At 40.1% G+C, this 15,813-nt stretch overlaps 1 pseudogene; it reads left to right on the forward strand.

Moving 5' to 3' along the window:
* The window catches only part of LOC140847008 (metallothionein-1E-like), a 93,537-nt pseudogene that overhangs the window by 46,792 nt on the left and 30,932 nt on the right, over window positions 1-15,813 (forward strand).

Here is a 15,813-nt window from a genome sequence, read left to right on the forward strand (position 1 = left end):
CAGCTGAATCCTGCCCTTGCCCCTCAGAAAGCTCCAGTACTTGAGGCACTGCAGCAGGATCTGCTGATCAGGGCTGGGCGGACGCAGCTTCCAGCAAATTGTATAGCAAGAACCCTTTTTTATAAAACATTTACACCAAGGCCTGGGCTATTCATTTAATTTATAAAACAAAGGGGAGCATTAGGGCAGCAGACATAAGTGGGAATAAAGATTTACTGGTGATTATTATTTGTACCTGATTTGATGTATTTCATTGAATGCCATGAGCAAAAGGATATGGGAGAGTTTCCTCCACTGCTCCCTTTTCTTTCAAAATAAATCTGTTTTAAAATGTTATCACTGTCTTAGGGACAGATAGAAACAGCCATGGAAGGTTATATATGCTTGATTTGCTCAAGGTGCCACAATATACTGGTGTGATATTTATCTGGTAGCACTCTCTTGTCTTATTAGGGTCTCTTGTATCCAGACTGCGTACCCTGTCTCAGCAGCACCAGTCTCTAGATGAGCAGGGCCTGGTGGATCCTTGATGGTTGACAGACATTTACAGTAGCACTTGGTTTGTTACAAGGTCACCAATTTTCCCAGATGTCTTCACATTGCAGGACTGTTGTGATACGTGTTGTTCATGCAAAAGGTGCTTACAGAATCGGTGCTTCTGTGACAAGTCTTTTTTCATAATTTGTCTCAGACTAAGAGATACTTTTATAAAAGTATAAATTACTAGAAAAAAAAGAAATACAAAATACATGCACAAAGCAAACCCTAGTTTTTAAAATTAAATAAAATTACTGTCAGATTAGTATAAATGTTTCTGAATGCTTATTCTCTGTTTTTGTACTTAGCTGCTGCAGACTGGGAACAAAGTATTTTCCAACTAGTACCCCTACAGCTGTACTTTGAATAGTGCCAGTTTAAATAACTGTGTTTCCTTCTTTCCTCCCTTACTCTCTCCCTCCTTCCATCCCTTCCTCCCATCCTTTCTTTAGTTTCATTAAGTGTGCCCTGCTGCTGCCTGAAACAGGGAAGCAAATACCAGTTTGAATTGATGTCTTCTGTTCAACCCCAGCTCTCAAATCAGGGCGGGAAAGAAAAGGTTTCCTGAACATTTATTGTGTCCAGACACTGTCCTGAGTGCTTTCTGGGGTTCCTCTTTCAATCCCATAACTGCCTAGGGTGGGTATTACTGTTAACCCTTCTTTTTACCACTGAGGAACGTAAGGCCTACAGAAGCTAAGTATGTGAGGCCTGAACTCCCTTCTGTTGCTTTGAGTTCAGTACTTTGCCCTTAGCTCCCTGGGTTTTAAATTTCATTTGTAGACTGACTGTTTTAGTGAAGGACTGACTTTTCAAGATATATTTGAAAAAGAAAGGTAGTGGAAGTATGAAGTAGAAATGTAATTGATCGCTCATTTAGGTAGAACAAAATCCACAGTAGGAAGCCCACAGTAAGCAGATGCGTAGGCATTGCTCTTTTTTTTACATAAGCTTAGTCGTAAAATCCTGTTGATTGAGGGAGAAGCTTCTAACTCTTGACACAAACCCCTGCAGGTTTTCAAAGGGGAGATGAGTTCTGCGGGAAGGCCAAACCCGCTCGATCTGTTCATCTGGAAGTGCTTGCTTTTTTGCCATCGTGTTCTGCTTGCTGAGCTGTCAGTTTAATTTGCTGTCTAAAGCTCAGCCTATTATTTCTCAGGTTCGCTGCCCTACAGGTATACTGCAAAGGGTCTCTACAATCCTGGAGCAGCTTTTAGTTTCAAAATGCCAAGGTCTTTCTTGTGTTTGTGAAAATAGGTTGTGTTCAACTTCTTGCTTGATCATCTTTGTTTTGCTTCTAAAGCCGAGCTTGAGTTAGAAGGATGATGCTAGAAGCAATTTAAAGGGCACATCAGATTTTTTACTGTAATCCTGGACTACTGATTGTTGACTTATTTGTAGGTTTAATGCAGACCCATTTCCTTACTTAGCGTCTGACTGGCCATTAAGCTCTGGCAGTGTGCCGGAATGTTGAAATCTTGCATCTTATAATATGATTTGGCTATCTAAGGGTATTATGTGTGTTTGGTTTTTATAGACACAGACAAAGCCCTAACTTTGTGTGTGCTCCAGAATACAGAAAAGAATTTCTCTGCAGCAGAATTATTCAGTTGTAGGAGACAGCATAAAAGTGAGGGGTTGACATTCAGCAGAACATTAACACCTTAGGTCATGCAAATGGGTGTATCCTTTGGACTAACTGACTCTCATAAGTAAGTGCAGAGTCACCACAGACTCTTGAGGGGAAGACCAAGCAGGGACCTAACGGGGTGTAGTGGGTCACCATTAAGCACTCATGTATAAGGGCACAGGATGGCTTGGTGCCACTCATCTAGCAGGAAGTTGAAATTAGAATCTACCTGGAGAACCGGTATGATGTCCTGCTTACAGAGGGTGCTGGGCTCAGAGTGTTGTTGGAGAAGTAACGCTTGTCTGCTAAAGACTTGTACCCTTTTCCTTCACAACCTAGACATACCATGAATAGAATAGAGAGTGAGCCCTTACCTCTTGAGTGAAGGCTTAAGAGAGTTAGATGACAAGGAAACATTAAATTTGGGATTTTGAGAGTGTGAATGAGAACTGAATGGCTTTAGGAACAAAAATTCACTTTACCCTTAATTACGAAATTAAGACATGCTTAATCAGAAAACTTGGACAGTGTCTCATAGTGAACTTTCCTGACTGATACGTTGCCCCTTGAAGTTGTCAGAGCAGCCACCATTTTGGGAGTGTTGAATTGTTAGGACCAGGTGCTTGAAACTATAGAATGTCAGTTTGAAATGACTGTGAAAATTTATTTATTTTACCAGAGAGGTGAGGAATTAGTCCATTAAGCATAGTTTGAATTGGTTAATTCCTATAAAACGATGTAGTCTTTTCTTTTATTCTGTAACGGAAAGCTTCTGAACGTGTGAAAAGGGAGCCAAGAAAAGCAGATTTCATGAGCAACCATTATGTCATTTCATTATCCCCTGCGAAACCATTTGGAAAAATTGTTATGGAGAAGTTCCATGACTTTGTTCAAGTTTGGAATATTCAGGGGGAAGAAACAGGCCAAGAATTGTATGTGAACTTTGAGGGGCACTATGAGGAGCCCAGAATCTTAGGTTTTAACAAGCCCTCTCATTTGAGGTCCACCAGGGTCATTACAGAAGTCCACTGTAGGTAATCCTGCTTTTCTAACCATCTCTGCCAACTTTTAAACTCAATCTACCTGTAGACCAACCCTGAACTTTCAGCCTGCAGAGCAGTGTGTTTAAGGTTTGAGTTAACAAAGAATTTGTAACCACCCTGGTTTTTTAATCTTTGCTTCATCAAGGACACACTGGTCAGTAAAATGTATGTTAAAACATATCTATTAAAAACTTATGACTTATGATTGGTCATTGTTTATTTTTTCATCATGGAGGTATTGACTCTGATACTCAGGCTGTAGCTCAAAAAAGCAGTCAGAGCCCAGAAGGGAATGAAGATGAGAGGGAGACAGAGGAACAGGAAGGGCGGGGATTCATCATCCCATCTTGGTTCATCATCATTATCCTCTCTGATAGCTCTGAGCGGATGTACTATTGCTTCTGCAAATGTTAATAATTCATGGATGGACTATGCCAAAGGCAGGCCTAAATCTGGTCTCTCAGCAGATTAAATACACCGTCTGCCAGCAGTCAGAGCCAGGAGAGATGAAAGATGGACTTGTTGTTTTTATCCATTCACCTGATTTTCTCTGTCCTTCTCAGCTCCTCTCATCTTCATTTTATTTACCTTTTTATTTGCCTCTCTCTCTCTTGCCCCGTCTCCCATTAAGTGAGCACTGGATCTGGGTCTACTGTTAATGACATTACATTTTACTTTTCTTTAGCTGCTAGTAACAACAGATGCCATGAGAGAAAGCAGAGAGGCAGAATAAGTATTTCCTTGGAAGTGTCTAAATTAGTCTGCATATTTGAAAAATGTATTGAAATATGCAGCCTGTATCTTAGAAATCATTCAAAATGGCTTCTTCCTTTGAAGAAAAGTCCTGTTGTACAGACCATTGAAGGGTGTACATAGTGTTCTTACTTCATACAGGTCTGGTGGCATTTTCCCATTTTACAGATGGAGAAACTGAGACATGACTGAATGACTTGTGTAGGGCTGTCAAGAACCCAGTTCTCTTGGCTCCAATATGCTTTCCACTGGACTTAATTACCTCTTGCTTTTATAAATTATATGTAGGTAGCCTTATGAGGCATTTACCTGTAAGGCGTAAATATAATTTAATTAGATTAAATTAGAATAATATGTAGGTGGATTCACATGAACATTTCACGTTCAGATTAAATTCTAATCTGAATCTAAAAATTCAGATTAAATTCTAAATGAAAATTTGCCGAAAAGCACCACTGTAGGAGAAAGCTGAAGACAATCTGTACTTGTGTAGACATTTCCAGAGCTTCTGAATAACCCACAACAACTTACTTCTGAATAACCCACAACAACTAACTGGTAAATATATGCTGAGTACTTCCCCATGTATGGTGGTTTATCAAGCTCCCTAAGTGGATATAATATTGTCCCCATCTTTATTAGATTTTTTAAGTCTGAGAGGAGTCAGCTACTTGAAATGCCCCAGGATCAGCTTATGGATGTGAGATGGCAGGGTGGTAGTAGAACTGGAAATCGTAGTCACCTCAGTGGTTTGCTGGAGGCCTCGGTAAGAAGCATGTTAATAAAACTGGACCATTGTTTTAAAAATGATTTCCACCTTTGTCACTGCTGAAAGGCTGGTGGAGAGAAGAATGGTGTAGGAAAAGTAGATTTCAAAATCAGCCTAATTTCCAAAAACTATTTTAGAATTGCAGATCTTTGTGTTCCCCTGTTATGGAGATGACAAAAGGTGTAGTATACACATGAAAGCCTAACCCATGGTTGTACAGGGCTGCATAAGCTCCTGGGGTCTAGACGAAGCCACCCACCTCACTTGCCCTGGTTGTCTGTCCTGACCTGAAGTGGCATGAGATGACGGGCCGGGCATCGTCTCACCTCTGCCTCCCCTCCTTGTAGGACCAGCATCCTACATGGTGTCACCATGTTTTCTATTTCAAGTTCATTTTGTTGTTGTTTCTTATATAATTTTTACTCTGGTTACTTTCTGTTGTAGCTTTTTTTCTTAAGGTTTGTATCCTTGAATATAATTTTATTATATCTTGACACTAAGTTTTATTTATTGCTTTGAGGAATGCCAAACTCAACTTTATAATAGGGATTAATGAGAAAATAGAAGTCTGTCTACAATTTTTTTTCATATCTGACCAGATAAAGAATGAGTACAGTTTGCCCCTTGTTTAAATTATTGAGGATTGGCTGATTTTAGTAATCCTTTGTATGGAAGAAAAAAAAATTTTTTTTAATCAGTTTCTTCATCAGTGTTTTCCAGCTAATAGGAGAAATAGTAAATAAGTGCTGCAGAAAAATGACATGAAAATTAAGGTTTTAGTGTCTTCTCTAAAATGGAATAATAAGATAGACCCTGCTTTAGTAAGCAAATCCAAACTCTGGATATCTGCGTTTATAAAAGAAATCTAGGGGTGATATTTAGCTTTAGTATTCCTGCAAATAACAGCTTCTCTATTGCATTCAAAATAGAATGTGTTTAAAAGAATTCTATTTACAATCAACCTGGTAAGAAATACATCTGTTGTGTAAAGTGCATTGGTAACAAGAGTTAGCAAGCTAGAATTGTCCATCATCTGCCCCATGTCATAACTTAAAATTCCATGAAATCTGGGGCTTGAGCACACACCGGTGGTCCAGTTTTCTTAGTACAGTGTCCCATAGTGCTGTGCAAAGACCTCTAAGCAAGAAACTGAGATCCTGAACCAGGACCTGGACCAGGTCACTGTGTAACCTTGGCCAGAATCTGAGTTTTTCTGTGCCACAAGGGAAGCAAATTGCCCCTGATATGGTAAAGACTCTGAAGAGTCTTCATATACTTTACTATTTCATTTATTTTTTATTGAGGTAGAAACTCTTCATAGTCTACGAGTTTTTCCCAAAAAGACTTATTCCCTCTTTCTAAATACTAAGGCTTGACAGATGCTGTGTGTGTGTGTGTGTGTGTGTGTGTGTGTGTGTGTGTGTGTGTGTGTGTGTGTGTGTGTGTGTGTGTGAGAGAGAGAGAGAGAGAGAGAGAGAGAGAGAGAGACAGACAGACAGACAGACAGACAGACAGACAGACAGACAGACAGACACTGACCCAGTGATAGAGCTGTCCTCATTCTGAGCTTCTGAAACGTGGGACTGCCGTGAATGGCCCTTGGAGGAGTATTTGAGGAGTGATGCTGTCTCCCATTTTAGCCTGTTGCAATTCCTGTCTGCATTTGCAGGGTACTGCTTCTTGAAAACCTGGTAAGAAAGAGTGGAAATCTTCTGAAATCACTTTCACCCTCTTCTAAACCCTGCTTCCATCTTCCTTGTAGATAGGCATACCAGGGGCAGAATTCTGCTCTAGAGCAGTGGGAACTCATCAGCTTCTCAGTGCAGAGAGTACTTTTTTCCCCCTGTTGTTTCTTGACCCATGGGTAGACAGGTTTGCGGATGAGCAACAGAGAATAAACCTCAATTTGTTTTACTGCTAAATAAAGACATGCAGAAATCCTCTGATTTTCTATTGTCTTCCAAAGTCAAGTGTTCTCAGTTAAAACAATACTCAAGGTGAAATGTCATTAATAAAATTAGCAGATTGCTTTTTCATTCTCAGCTGATTTGTCAGGACAGCTCAGCTATGAGTGCCATGCCATTGACTTTGGGCCAGGACCATCTCATTTTCCCTGAACCTCCTTGGCCCTGGATGCAACTGAGAAGGAAGCCGACTTTGGAAATTGAATACTGCTGGTAATGACGCTTAGTCACAAAGAGTTTGGTGCCTCTGCACACTGGCCAGGGACCACCTCAGATGCTGACAGAGAGACACAGACATTGTGTCTCTCTACTGAAGGCTGTGGTTATCTTGGGGAAGGGAATTGAAGAGATTTGAAAGAACAAACAACAAGCAAAAGAAATATTTAATTCCCCTTTATATATTTGCCTGCATCCACATGAGTGGGGCCTAGGGAGCATTGATAAAAATCAATGAAGTGGTTTTGTTGAGTGCACACTAAGGGCAGCACCGTGGTAGGCACTGATAATAATTAGAATAAACACAAAATAAAAAAATAGGGATGCTTCCCTCCGGAAGCCCATTGTTCTCTACCTGGAGAGCCAAGACTAACAATCCTATAATAGGATCAAACTGTCCAAGACAATGTAAAGTGAGAGGCAAAACCGGATGGGATGACAGAGATTCTAAATGCTGTGGTTGTTCGGAGGAGAGGAAGAGAGAAATGATGAGTGAATTCTGGGGTAGTTGGGGAAGACCCCCTGGAACAGATGGGCCTTGAAAGATTTAATGGGTTTAGCTTGTAGGAAGTGAAAGAGGATAGATATGAGAGTAATAAGCTGACCAAAGCCAGGCAGGTGAGAACAGAAGTTACGTGCTAAGAGAAAATCTGTCCAGGAGGGAGAATCAGATGTGGAAAAAGTGACTGCCAAGCAGTGGAGTGTAGGCAATACATGCTGTTGAAAGTTTTGGAGCAGGTAAATGTCAAGAGGAGGGAGGGTGTGCAAACACATGGAAGCTGGCTTGACCAGTGGAAGGAGACCTGCTGAGGTGTGTGGTTCAGAGGCAGTTGTAACAATCCAGCCACAGCGGTGATGGCGAGGACCGAGAAAATGGAGGTTGGATGTGTGAGAGACATTTAGAATGAAACATCTGCCCCACCTAGTGCCTGATGCACTTAAGAAAGATGTTCACAAATAGCTAGCTCAAGGTTTGTAGCAAGAAGAAAGATGGGTGCCATTGGTTGAAGCTGAGAAATGAGGAAGATTAACTAGATTGAGAGTTGAGATTTCATTTCAGTTTCTGATGTTCTGGCAAGACATCCCTTTGGAAATGCCCCTGAAACTTTTAGAAACAGGATAAGAAACAGTGCTGAGAAGATAACTCCGACAGAAATTTTTTGAGCCACTGGTCTGGAGGTAAGAATTGTGGCAGTAAAGTGAATGTATAGGAGGGGAAATGTATGGCATGAGACAAGGGAACAAGGTCCTAGAGGAGAGAGGAGCCAGAAAGAGGTCGGCATTTGTTGGGAGCCGGGGCTATGTCCCTTCCCCCACTTCTGAACCTAGCATGGGAAAGCACAAGCTTGAGAGCAACCCGTGCAGTCCTTGGAAGTTATCTGCTCACAAAAAACATATCTTGTCCTTGAAGACGAGCCAAGAATCCTCACTCTGAAAATAGGGAGACTTTGAGGATGTTGGAAAACACCGCCCCTGCTTCTGGCCTGCCCCCCCTGAGAAGGGAAAGATGAGTATAGCACTTGGCTGAGGTCCAAGAAAGGCATTATAAAAATAAAGGTGCTGCGCCACATCGGGGCTGCAGCAGCCATTGTCTGTCTATCTATGTTGTCTGTGTTTTTTGTTCTCTCATCAGGCGCCCAAATGTGGGGCGTCCTCTCAGAGTGAGTTGTACATATAATCAGCTCCATGCCTCTCCTTCAGAGACTGTTTGACTTCGACGGCAGGCACCGTCAAGTGGCGCGCAATGTGGGGCCTGAAGTACGGAGGAGAACGTGAGAGCCGCCGCGAGATAACAGTGCGCACGAAGCAGTCCCAGCCTGCCTTTTGTCCTAGTCCATGCGCTGCTGGACAGCGCAAGTGGTGGCCCATACTGGGAGGACACTCCTTTGTTGAGGACAAAAACGACGTATCAGCTGAGGACCCCCGGGAGAAAAAGCTTCAGCCGAAGTGAAAGGTAAGCGGGGAAAACAGAATTACCCACTAAACTGGGAAGGAATTACCCACTAAACTGGGAAGGAGTCGCCCATTAAATTGGGAGGAAAAATAGTAGAACTCAAGCTCTGAGAAAGGCCTCACAAAATTCATGGGCTGTTGGGGAAAATCGCCCTCAGAAGAGGCAGTGCGCAGACAATTTATATCTGTGCAAGCTCTGAGAGAATTTTCATCCTAGCAGGCTTTCTTTGCCTTATTGTTCTGCTAATTGTCCTTGTCATATATTATTGCTAAGCTGCTTTCTATTTTTCGTAAGTTACAAAATGGGATCAGATCTGTCTAAACATCAGGCCAAAAACAGCTTGAAACAGCTGCTTAAAGCAGCAAGAACTGGAATAAAAGATGAAACAGCAAAGAAGTACATCAATGCCTTAGGAGAGATAAGTCCTTGGTTACTGACAGTGGGAAGTTTTGACAAAGAAGACTGGGAGAGGCACAAATTGGACGTTGCTAAATATATGACGGAAAAATGGAGAGGATTCAGTCCCTCCTAATGTCCTTTCCCTTTGGGCCTTAGTTAAAGATTGCTTCTCCTCCCCCAAAGTTGTGATTCAAGAGCACATACAAGATTGTGCTAAGACAGGGGAAATTCAAGAAAGAGAATCACAGGCTGGAGACGATTTAGTAGAGACTTCATCACAGACAGAAAAGGCAGCAAGGGGCCCGCTGAATGCAAGAAAGGAGGAGATAAAAAAAGGGGGATGGGTTCAAGAAAAGTAGGAAAAAGGCATCCTGTCGCTCATCAGACTCAGACACAGGAAGCTCCGATAATGCAGAAGGGCCTGAGAGAACTAGTCGGGGAGAAGTGAAAGTAAGCAAGGAAAAGCTCAGAAATAGTGATGAGCCTATGAAAAGATCATTTAAGGAAAGGCCGGTGGAGAATATGCCTCCCCCTAGATACACCTCTCAGATTTTGCCCTCCGCGCCGCCCTTTGATCGGAGAGAGGATTTAATTGAGTCCTTAAAAGCTCAAGTCATTGCCTCCCAGGAGTAAATCCAGCAACTCACTAATCTGCTCGGAAAAGGGTGTAGAGTAATTTGGGAGCCAGAAACAGCTGAGTCCTATTTGCACAGATACTTAAGTATATGCTGTGGACACGTGGCTCAAAAGTAGGACAACAACAACTAACAAAATTTTTAGAATTTTTAGAACAAGTGTGTCCTTGGTTCCTCGAAGAAGGTATCTCATTTAAAAGATGCTGTTTTTCACAGTTTAGGAGGTAGTCCTGCAGCTAACACGATGTAAATAGAACCTGAAAAATAATCAAGCTACACCCTCAAATCAACATGTAAATAGCTGTATTCTATTAACTCCTTTCCTTAGAGGCAGTCATCCTAGAGCTAGGCATTTCCTTGTCTGCAGCCCCAAGGAAGCGAAACAAGCTTGTAACCCGAATCAAGGCTCTAGCAGCGAAGTCACACAGTCCCTGCACTTATCAGACAGTCAGGGGCCTCTCAAGGAATGACTAAAGCTCGGGCAGAAAAAACTAGGAAAACTAACTGGAACTAATCCAATCCCTAAACTCTAAAAAAGAAGTGTCTTGTCTTCTGCACACAAACCTGGCCTCAATACAAACTCCCTGATTAGAGAGGCTTAGCCCCTGAAAGAGATATGCAATATAATGTTATGCAGCTAAATATATTTGCTACAAAGAAAATGGTCAAAAGTCCCATGAACTACTACAATATAGAACTAGTTTTCTAAATTCTTTCAGTGAAAATCTATTCTACTTACTAGGTTCATCATTATCTTTGAAAATTGGGAAGTTTTAAACTAGAGTCCCTGAGATAGAAGAAATTTATCTTTTACAATACAGCCTGGCTTTAAATAACTCGTGCTAGAATTGTACATGCATTTTATTTCCAGCCCCCTGGACTGGGGCTGTATAAGCCTTGACCCAGTAATGTAAACTGCTTGCCCTTAGAGTGTATTCTTGAAAACTGAAGTACTTTTAATCAAATAAACTAAGAAGAAAGAAGGCAATTGAATATTAGAAACTCAAATCTTTATGTCAGTTTGTCTGTGTATATGTTTTTATATGAAAAGTGTTGCTAACTGTAGTCATTACATCTTGGTCTGTATGTTTGTGTGTCTAAGTGTGTAACTAATAACTATTTTCTACCTCCGGATGGTATTAAAAATTGATTAAAAAACAAGCGCTTGTGAAAATTGAGCATTCTAAAACTTCCAGAAAATCTAATAAAAAATATTATGCATTAATGCTAATTTAAGCTTAACTGATATGGACATGTCCTTATAGTTACTAGCTGCCAAAGTTTACTTTAAGTCATTTAAGTTGATGTTACCTATTAAATATTTCAAGAAGATGCGTAAAGAAAAGCTTGACTTTGATGTGTAGTGAAAGTTTTGTAATGATCTAGCATGGTTGCTAAAAATAAGTAAACAAGTGCAGCAAATAAGCATCTTAATAATAATACTGTATTAATGTATAACAGTGTGTATATATGCAAACAGCCTGAGAATTTTTGTGGTAACCAAACTTTTTAAAGTTTGTTAAGTTATATAGACATATTTTGTGCCTAATGAGAAATTGTGTTGTAAGGCACATTTCCAAAAATGATAATATATGTTCATAGATGTATCAATCTGAAGAATACTAGTGTAACAGTTTACGGTGGCCTATTTTTCAGTGTTCACTGAAAGTTAAAGTATCAAATGATTTTAAGTTCTAATGAAAACTACTTAAATAAGGAAAACATTTCTCTATGCTAAAAGATGTGTGCTTTAATAAGAGAAGGCATAAAGAATAAAAACTAGTCTGCATGCTAAAGAATGTGTTTTTTGATAAAAGAAAGTAACTTTGTTCTAAAGTACAGCTATTTATTTAAAGAGAGACAGAGACAGAGAGAGCTGTGTGGTGCAGCAGCGTGGTGCCTTTTGTTGTGGCGGATCCGCTCAGCCCGTTGCTTTGGGGGAGGGTCAAGATGTTTAGAGATAAGGCAGGATAAACCCAGTCAAGCCCTAGGCAAGCCCAGGCATAATTCTCACTGGCTTATGTGCTTGGGACCATGGGGCAAATGAAGAATAAATTACTATATTCTTACAGATATAATCATGCTATGTGAAATTAAAGCAAGTGAGTCTTAATATCGAGAACACAGCAAAATTGGACTTTTGTTTTCAGTTGGAAAGACAAAGTATTCTTTAACTGTTAGTCTGCTCTTAATATTGAAAGATTGCAAAGGGTTCTCTAATTGTTTTATTAAAACAGTTTCTTATGCTTAAAGTCTTAATGAATTGTCTGAGTATTTAAGAAAATAAGATCTTAATATTAAAAAGACTAAGCTAAGTGTTAACAACTATGTAACCTTCTGCATTTGCTTTTAAACTTTCTTATCATTCTAGTTAAATAATAAGTGTTATTTAATAACTAATTCTATTCAGGCAAGTGCCTTGAAAACTTTTGACAGCTTCCCAAAACCAAAATTTAAAAAGGTATTTTTACCTCTCGATTAACTCTGATATTTTCCAGAGGGCCCCTGGAACATATCAGTAGAATTTCTTCTCCTCATCTAAGAAAATATTTGACTAATTTGGCTTATTTACCTGGTATATACTTACCTAAAAAGTGCTGTCAAAAGGAATAATGCTCGATTTTATTACTGAGTGTTTTATGTTACGAAATATCCAAACTTCCATATATCAACTGTCTTACAGTAAGTTCTCATCAAATCTTTAACCATTGTCATTTGTAAATCTTTTCTTGTTTATAATGACTGTTTAATTACTACTAAACTAGTAAAGAACTAGATTTCAGCAAATTGAGTAGTAGTTACTTAAAATTAAGTAAACTAAAGAAAAATGATTTTGTAGCTTCTTGTTTCAAGTGTTGCTGATAAAATGTTTTAAGCTTTATCTCTTAAGCTGACTGACAATGCTCCAGTTTACCTCTCCTCTGTGTTACATACATTTTTTTAGCTATATAACATCATTCATAACACAGGCATTTCAGACAATTCTACAAGTCAAGCTCTCATTGAATATTGTGATCTTATTCTTAAACATTATTAATACAAAGAGAAGGGATTACTCCCTGATATGATAAAATTAGTTGCAAGTTGACGATTGGTGCATGCTTTACATATCCTTAATTTTGATCTTCTGGAGGGTGATAGATGGTCAGTGGTAGAGGTACATTTTTCTGATAATATTTCCTTTTCTGAAACAACAACAGTTCCTGTGTAGTAGTCTCCAGTGAGTTCTTCACTATGGCATGAAGATCATATCAAGGTGTGGGGCAAGGGGTTTGCTTGTGTTTTTACAGAGGATCAATGCTTGATCTGGCCGCCCAGAAAATGAATTCAGATACGATATGAAGGAGAACTTCCAACATCAACATCCTCTGGAGGAGTCATTCCAGGTGACCATCAAAAAACCTCAGCAAAAGTCTGCATGTCAAACACGGAAAACTGAAGCCCACTAAATAATATTACAACAACTCGTGAGCCAAAAAGCTGCACGTCATCTTTTTGTGTAGCAAGAAATTCCTCTATCATTGAACTGTTGAAGAAGAATTTAATAGGCACAAGACTTTCTCCTATGGTGTTTAATAATATCTCGGGCATAAACATCACTCTTCCCCCTAAAGTGCTTGCTCCTGATGCCCAATTAAATCTACCTGTTAGTATTACTATAATTACTGATTGTGTATGTATTAATTGTACTCATGTAGCCTCTTACTGCAATTGTGCAATCATTGTAAAATGGTCTTCTAGATATAGACTTCCAAATAGTTGGGTATTTTTGTGTGATAATGAAACATATCAAGCCCTTTCTTCACACTATCAAGGTGTTTGTGAGGTGGGACGCATTCTTCCTGCTCTAATAGACCACCTGAATATAAGCGCAAGAAGCTTCTCCGAGCTCTGCCATCTGATTGTCATGAAAACTTGAAACTTCGAGATCCTGCCGCTGTTGCAGTTGCAGCTGCGTTCCTCCTGCCAGTTCCTAGACTTGTCATTAGAATGCAGAAAGAGATATCTAAGCTAGCCTGCGCGCATAGCATAACAAACTTGACTGCTTCTGTATTATCTGAACTCAACCAAGAACTGAGAGAATTGGGAGCTGCAGTGCTTCAGAATCGCGCTGCTGTGAACTGTCTGATGTTAAAAGAGCATGTAAGATGTGATCAGTTTCCAAGAATGTGCTGTTTCAATTTCTCAAACTACCCAAAATCAATTAGATGATATCCCTCATATTGTCAATAAGTTTTTACAAATGCCTAAGCTATCTAACTAGTTTTCTTAATTTCATTAGATATAACTAGTAATTGTAAGTCTGCCTTTGTTATGTATCTGTATTCCTATTCTGTTAATGTGTATATGCAATTTAACTAGTAGTTTGTTAAAACCTATATATATATTCAAGTTATGTCTGTCTTTCGACATGTTCAAAGAACCCCTGAATAGTGTCTGGCACGCTGTCACACCTCTCTTAACCCTAAGCATTTTATGTCTTCTGTTGCTGTTACTAGGGCCTTGTGTCCTTTGCAGCATGTGGAAACTCATCCAACAAGCCTTAAGAGACCTGCATCATTTGAAATTGCAGACGGCCCCCCCACTTGTAAGTCATAAGATCTAAAGTCAAGTATGGTAGCCAGCGACGGGTAAGATATGGTTGAATGGTAAATACCAACCTAAGACAGGGAGTGGTTGACAGAGGACTATGGCCCCATGACGGGTAAGGATTTACTTCAACCATACAACCTAAGACAGGCACATACCTTGACCCAGTCTGAGTTAGGCTGGTTATTTTATTAAAGAAAAAAGGGGGAGATGTTGGGAGCCGGGACTATGTCCCTTCCCCCATGTCTGAATGCAGCATGGGAAAGCACAAGCTTGAGAGCTATCGGTGCAGTCCTTGGAAGTTATCTGCTCACAACAACATATCTTGTCCTTGAAGATGAGCCAAGGCTCCTCACTCTGAAAATAGGGAGACCTTGAGGATGTATGAAAACACCGCCCCTGCTTCTGGCCTCCCCCCCGAGAAGGGAAAGATGAGTATAGCACTTGGCTGAGGTCCAAGAAAGGCAGTATAAAAATAAAGGTGCTGCGCCACATCGGGGCTGCAGCAGCCATTGTCTGTCTATCTGTGTTGTCTGTGTTTTTTGTTCTCTCATCAGGCGCCCAAACGTGGGGCGTCCTCTCAGAGTGAGTTGTACATATAATCAGCTCCATGCCTCCCCTTCAGAGACTGTTTGACTTCTACGGCAGGCACCGTCAGGCAGTGGTGGGCTGGGAAGGGGACCAAGATCCAGCTATGTCTCAGAAGCCTAAGGGTAGGGGATAATAATTGTGCAGTGACCCATGGCTCTCATTCTTAACTCTTTAAAGCATTTATCCACTGGAGATACTGTTTGATCTTCCTGGCAACCCACTGCACCAGGCAGAGGGCAGAACAAGCTCATCAGAGATCTGATAGGTAAAGCTCTGTATATTTTCATTGCACTTTATAGCTTAATAATTCTTCACTTGCAATGGTAATTTCACTTGATGGTTATTATAATTCTACTTGAACCATAGAATTTCAGTGACTTCCTGTTTCTATTTCATAATCTTATTTTTTAATGGTAACAGGTTTAAAAGAAGGAATTAATAATGCCACGCCTTTAAAAATGTCTCCTCCTTGATATGTTTCAAATTGGAACTATCTTCCCCTCTCTTTTTTTCCTATTGAGACATTTTTTGAGCCAATTAACAATATTAGGGGGAAGGTCAGAGAGTCTTAGGAATCTGGGTATCTTAAGTTGGAGGAAGTGTTCCTATTTGAGTTGGAGGAAAATCAATCTTTCTTGGTCCTATACCTGTGCTTTGCTGAGAAGTTCTTTAATGGACTGGCTGATAAAATCTATAGAGAGATGGAAATAGAATTAACAAACTTGAAACTTT

The sequence above is a fragment of the Manis javanica genome, chromosome 17 (genome assembly GCF_040802235.1).
Source record: "Manis javanica isolate MJ-LG chromosome 17, MJ_LKY, whole genome shotgun sequence".
In the NCBI taxonomy this organism is placed as follows: domain Eukaryota; kingdom Metazoa; phylum Chordata; class Mammalia; order Pholidota; family Manidae; genus Manis; species Manis javanica.